Source organism: Tachypleus tridentatus, chromosome 7, assembly GCF_004210375.1.
Source record: "Tachypleus tridentatus isolate NWPU-2018 chromosome 7, ASM421037v1, whole genome shotgun sequence".
NCBI classification, from domain to species: Eukaryota; Metazoa; Arthropoda; class Merostomata; order Xiphosura; family Limulidae; genus Tachypleus; species Tachypleus tridentatus.
Genome location: NC_134831.1, coordinates 23,381,155 through 23,388,571, shown reverse-complemented (window position 1 = coordinate 23,388,571; position 7,417 = coordinate 23,381,155).

Here is a 7,417-nt window from a genome sequence, read left to right as displayed (position 1 = left end):
TCCTGTATTTATTTATTGATTAAAATGGTTATTTTTTATTCCAGTCTAGTTATTTGTTAAATTAAGATAAGAATCAAATGAATGGCATGGATACTTTATTCAGTTTCTCACTTTATTTAAGTAACCAAGACGTGAAACGATATATTGCTAAAATAAGACTGTGGGGTTTATAATAAAATAGGTATTAGATCAAGTTAGTATCAAATTCAGACTGTAGGGATTTCTTGATGAATTTTACACCAAGTTCATACCAAGATCTAGCTGTAAGTTTCTTATAATGGGGGTAGTAAAAAAAGGAAAAAAAAGTCGTGTTTCAAGTTCAGTCTTTAAAAGTCTAATAATTGGGTAATAATAGAACAAGACATACACAAAATTATTATACAATTTGGGCTCTAGAAATCTGTGTATTTGAGTAAGAAATGGAAACTACAACAACCCAGGAACTAACGGTTTTAATAAGGAATACTAATATAAAAAATCATACACCAAGTTATCACCATGTTTAGGGTCAAATGGATTAAAAGATGATAATAATATACCAAGCTGCATAAGAGGTACGAATTGTAAGAATATTACAACTGGGTAATAATAAACAAAGTCATTACTAAGTTATTATCAAGTTCAAGCTCTAGCACTCTTATAAGGTGATAATAATAGATTAAAGTGTACACCATGCTGAAAAATCACGGGTCTTGAAATGTGATAATAATACACCAAGTCGTACATCGAGCTCAGAATGTAATGATTTTATGACTGATTGTAACAAAATAAGACATACACCTAGTTATTGCAAAGTTCTGTTTCTAAGAGTTTTATAATGGGGAAATGGTAAAACAAACCTTACACCAAACTAGGTCGATCGAGGTCTAGTAAGGAGTTAATAATAATGTAACTTATCATACATTAAATTGTTACCAAGTTGAGGCTCTTGGTGTCTTGTAATGGAATAACATTAGAAATACTATACGATATTATTACCAAGTTCAGACTTCAGAGGTTTCATACGGCGTAGTAATAAACAAATTTGTAAACTAGGTTAAATCTCTAGAAATCTTATAATTCAAACACTAATCCAGAGTTTAATGACCTTGTAACGAAGTGATAATATCACAAGTCATATATATAACGTTATCATCATTCTCAGGGTCTAAATATCTCATAATTACATTACAATACACCAAGTGTACACCAAATTCGGGCTATCAGTGACTTATGATTTTCTAACAACAGAGAAAAACAAATTGTACAAAAAACCATTACCAACATCAGGCTATAAGCAGTTTTATAATCGGACAATAAAAAAATAAGTTTTATATCAAACTATTGCCGATATCAAGCTCTAGCGATTTTTTCATGAGACAATAGTGGAACTAGTTTTACATCAATGTATTACCAACATCAGGCTCTAGCGGCTTCATAATGAGATAAGAAAGAATCAACGTTTTCATCATGTTCAAGATTTTCCGGCTTGTCATGATACAATGATAAACTAGAGCATACACCAAGTTTAGACTCCAGGAGTCTTACTGTGGGATTATAACAGACCTATACTTACATTAAGGTGTCACCAAGGATTCTTATAATGGAGTAACATCAGATGAAATTGTACACAAGGCTACTACCAAATTCAGGCCATAGGGATATTACCAACCATACTATAACAAATAATCCTTTGGGTACTTTTATTATCAATACTCATTAATGGAGTTGTTTGTAATAAAGGTGGTTTAAAAATGTATATTGATCATTTCTAAATAAAGACATGCTCACAAAATAACGACATTATACATAAGGCTATTGGAACAAAGTTCCCATAAGCAGCACAAGGATGAGGCTGAAAACTGTAAAGTAATCTTTCATTTGAACTGACAAAATTATTAAACCACAGTTAAACAATGGATTCAACATAATATTTGCGACTGTTTTATGACATTAATGAATGAAATTCCAAAGGAATACTCAGGTAAAGATAAACGAGGAAGCCGATAAGTTTTTGACAGAAGTATGTATATGAAATTTGCAACAAGAGAAGCGCCTATTTCAAATCCACTTGCGCGATATATACTTTCTTACACTAGACTGGCAAACGGAGGTTAACACTGATAGACGGTGTATCCCCATCCCATTGTGGGTCCTATTTCTCACACACCTACGAAACCTAGTTTAATTTTAAATTCCACATTATTGCGTGTACTCTGGGGATCCTTTCAATTCGTGCAGTCTTTTTTTTTTTTTTTTTACATGTTGTTGTTTTTGTTTATAACAAACTATATATACGTATGCATATTTCAGTGATATTGAATAACTTTATCCAAATGAAGCCAAATAAGTAAACAAAATCATGAGGAAGAACTGCGTTAAAAACAACAAATCCCTACCTCTGATTAATTATATTATAACAATGATTTTTAAGCCATAAACATAACATATTAAAATTAAACGAAATACAGTTGAGGTTCTACTAGTAGTTATATGCAGTGAAATAGAAAATTTACCCCGAGCCATAATGGAAAGTATAATTGACACCGAAACTTAAGAAGTATTATAATCTTCTGAGTTAAAAATACTGAGTTAAATACTTAGAAGTAAGCATTTGACAACCATTTAAAGAAATATTTAACAATAGAAGTACAATAGAAACAACGAACATAAGCAATAATAAAAAAATCAGAAAATGCTCAAATAAATTATTTTTAAAAGTAGCAAAATTACATATAAGTTACGTTTTATACTGAAAATATTAATACTTTAATGAGTTTTGTATTATTAATAATAAATCTTAATGAATGAAAGAAATTAATACAAACGTATAAATTTTTTTATCGATTTGAAATGGATCAACAACTTCCAGATTATTTTTGTATATTTCTGCATCATGATGACTCATACATTTATAAAACAGAGAATACTTCACAGTGAGTATTGTAATAGGATCTGTTGATGGTCACACAGAGTGGTGGTTGTTTACTATAAAGTTAATATTATGAGCTAGTACTGACGTCAATATCATGTGATTAGGAAGAGCTTAATTTGCTGTTAGTTCGAGGTATTACAACGATCTTTAACTAATAGTTTTTTCAAGTTGTTTACTGCTATAATTAATGAAACTGATTGGTCTATATATTTTTTGTTTGTTTATTGCTTTCAAGAATATTAAAATGTTTGCTAGATTCCAAATGGCTGGTATATATGAAGGTTTTGATGAGAGATGAAAGATGCTGCTGGAAGCGCCTACAGTCTTGGAAGGTCTTTCATGATGATTGTGTATTCTATATGATCCAGAGCCAGGCCTAATTTTTAACCTTTTTATTGTGTTTTGTATTTCTGTGGTTTTATTTGTTTTATCAAGTATCTGTATTGTGACATCATGTTCTCTGTGATTAATTACTGATTCACTTAAAACAACAAAACACAAGGACAAATGCTAATTAGGAAGGGACAATTTCCCAATGCTTAAAAGTAAAGCGTTGTACCACAACAATAAAAAAGCTTATATTTGATTAAATATCTACTCATATATTAACATGGTTTTAGCCATGATAGAACTAGAACTAGAAATATAGACGTTTTTTCACCTGGAATGGCCAGGTGCTTTAAGCGTTGGACTCGCAGTTTGCCGGCTCGAATCTTCGTCCCCTAAAGCATGCTCGCCCTTTTTGTCGTAAGGGCGTTAAAATGTGCGTCAATCTTACTATTAACTAGTAAAAGAGTAACCTAAGAGTTGACGGTGAGTGGTGATTAATTGCTGCCTTCCCGCTAGTCTTTCACAACTAAATTAGAAACGGCCGACACAGATAGATCTCGTGTAGCTTTATGCTAAATTCAAAACAATTCAGTACATTTTTGTTTAAATCACAATTTTGATTGATAGTCTTTAGGACGTACATTACCGCCAATGTGTTGTATTACCCACTAATCTCACACATTTTTTTCCCGGTAAAACAATCCTTTAAATGGAGTGTGACAGGATAACAATAGAGAATAATATACATGAAAGATAAACAGAATGCTGACAACTTAAGACCATTGATCATTTCGCCTTAGAATTTGGGGTATAAGTTTAGCAAGGATGAAGTTGGGTTCATTGGTCTATATAAAACAAAAATTATTATATTTAAGGTATAAAATAATTTCGTATTTTAATGAGTTTTGGGTTATTCAAAGGAATCTTAATGAATGAAAGAAATTTATGCAAGCGTGCAACGTTTTTCATCGATCTTAAATGGATCAACATCAACAACTTTAGGATTATTTCTGTGTATTTCTGTATCATGATGACTCATATTCCTAAAACAGAGAATACTTTGCAGTGAATATTTTAATAGCATCCGTTGATGGTCACACAGAGTGGCGGTTGTTTACTATAAAGTTAATATTATGAGCTAGTACTGACGTCAATATCACGTGATTAGAAAGAGCTTAATTTGCTGTCAGTTCGAGGTATTACAACAATCTTTAACTAATAGTTTTTTTACAAGTAGTTTACCGCTACAATTAGTGAAAGTGATTTCTCTATAGTTTTTTATTTATTATCTTCAAGAATATTGAAATATCTGCTGGATTCCAAATGACTGGCGTATAGAAGGTTCTGATGAGAGGTTAGAAAGTGCTGCTGAAAACACGTACAGTCTTGGAAGGTCTTTCATGATGAGTGTGTATTCTATATGATTCAGAGCCAGGCCTAATTTTAACCTTTTCATTGTGTTTTGTATTTCTGTAGTTGTGGTTGTTTTATCGAGAGTCTGTACTGTGACATCATGTTCACTCAAAACAACAAAACTCCAGAACAAATGTTAATTAGGATGCAATAATTTACCGATACTTAAAATTAAAGTGTTTGTGCCAAAGCAATAAAAAGTTTATATTTGATTGAATATCCATTCTTACACCAACATGGTTTTAACCATGATTGAACTAGAATGAACTTATCAGTTTTTATCTAATAAAATAACTTAAAATTAAAAACGTTTTTTCAACCTGGAATGGCCAGGAGTTAAGGCGTTCAACTCGCAGTTTGCAGGTTCGAATCTTCGTCCTACAAAACATGCTCGCCCTTTCACTTTTGTAAGGTACCATCAATACCACGATTCGCTGGTAAAAGAGTAACCTAAGAGTTGGGTGGTGGGAGGTGGTGAATTTCTACCCTCCCTCTAGTCTTTCACAACTAAATTAGGAACGCTCAGCATACATAGACAAATCAATAGATTTTTATTTAAATCACTATTTCTGAGTGATGGTCTTTAGGAAGTACATTACCGCCAATCTATTGTATTACCCACTAATCTCATTTTTGTTTCCGTGAAAACATGAAAGTGTGACTAGGATAATAATAGAGAATAACATACATGAAAGATAAGCAGAATGCTGACATCTTAAGACCACTGATAATGTTTGTTATAATTTGGGGTATTAAGTGAAGCAACGATAAAGAGGTGTACCTTGGTCTATACAAAACAACAAATTAATACATTCAAGGTGTAATACCTAGAATCGCGAAAAATAAATTAATTTTATGTTTGTATATATTAAATATCTTAAAAGGTCATATAATCGGGATTAATAACATGAAACTAAGGGATCATTAATAACGTTTAGCACAGTTAATCTCTCTATTTACTTGGTTAACTGACAGGATGAGCGACTGAAAAAATTGCAGATATTTAAAACAATTTGTATGAAACACATGAAACATAAGGTTATTATACTGACGAAAGTGTACAGTATGTTTATCGCTTAAAACATTATAAAATGCCTGTACATGAAACATTAAGCCATGTAATTAGACTGAGTTATATTTTTAATGCTATAAAATGATAAATTACCAGAGCTTTCCGAACTGCACACCCTCCACCAGTACAGCGGTATATCTGCGGAGTTACAACGCTAAAATTAGGGGTTCGATTCCCCTCGGTGGGCTCAGCAGATAGCCCAATGTGACTTTGCTATAAGAAAACACACACACACACCTTACTGCAATAAGGTCATGATATGCTATGGATGGTGGAGAACTGAAGAGTTGTCTCTCAGAAATACTATAGCAAGTCTTGCGAACAATGTACTACGTAAACGTAATGCTTTTCAACCAGTGACATGGTAAGATGTTGAACAAAAAAATACCTAAATGAGCATTTCACAAGATGTAGTAGGAAATGTACGCAAGTCCCCAATTTAGCTTTGTAAAATTAGATCGAAAGCAGCTAGTCATCACCACCCACCGCCAACTCTTGGGCTACTCACTTAACAACGAATAGTGGGATTGACCTTCACAATATAACTTCTACGTGGCTGAAAGAACAAGCATATTTCGTGTGACGGAGATTCAAACCTGTGACCTTCAGATTACGAGTCCAGCAACATAACCATCTGATAATGCCGAGCTTACGAGGTAGTTATTTGTAGCTTTAATAGATGATTTAAAGAACGATGGACATATTGTGAAGTGTAATGAAGTCATCGTATAAAGGAAATGTTTGTTTATTTTTCAAATTTTGTAATCGAGATTAAAACAGTTTATTATGAAGTCAAAGTTCACTTTTCTGGTAAGAGGCTGGCAAACGTATTCCTCTGAAAATCTTAGTAGTAATTATAATACTACCTGTTTTATTTCTGGTTAACAACTAATATCAATTATTTGACAGTATAATAAAATGATATTACAAAGTCAATCAATGTTATAATCAAGATACATGGTTATCCATCACAATCAGATGGTTACATTATTGTGACATATAGGCAAACCCTACAATTTATACCATATTATTCAGATATCGAAGTTTTCAAAATTAATTATTTAATCCGAATCTTTACAATTTTTGTAAAGCACATGAAGTCTTAATTTTATAAAGAATCCGTGTTGGTCAGAAAGAAGTCCAAAGTCATTCAAAGCTGTTATTTGGGCAGAAGATGAGAATTTTATTAAAGAGACTAAGTTTAAGAATCATTTTAAATCTTATATGTAGTTTGCAACATAGGGAGCTATTCGTCTACACCCACCGCCAATTTTTCATTTTTTTATTTTATACTTTTAGTTTGGCTTGGAGAGTAAGACAGCCGAAATTGACAAACAGGTCCCTAAACATTATATCATGTTAATAACTTATGCTACTTGTATAAAAATATTCAGAATCTGTTCAACTGAAACAGCGTGAGCACACAGTGCACACAGAAGACATGATATAAAACTAATGTGTCTTCCTTGTGTAAACATGGTTTTTTCAGTAGAGTGAAGGTGAGCACACATCATAATATTCACTCTCCTTCTGCAGTGAATGTCTATTTAGTGGTTAAGAAGAGCACACACTATACATATATGTATATCCTGCCATTGAATGCTACATTCCATAGGCATCCCTTTGGGTGCTTTATAAAAGAAGCTCTAACAATCATCACTATTAACTATAGCTATTGATCAATATGG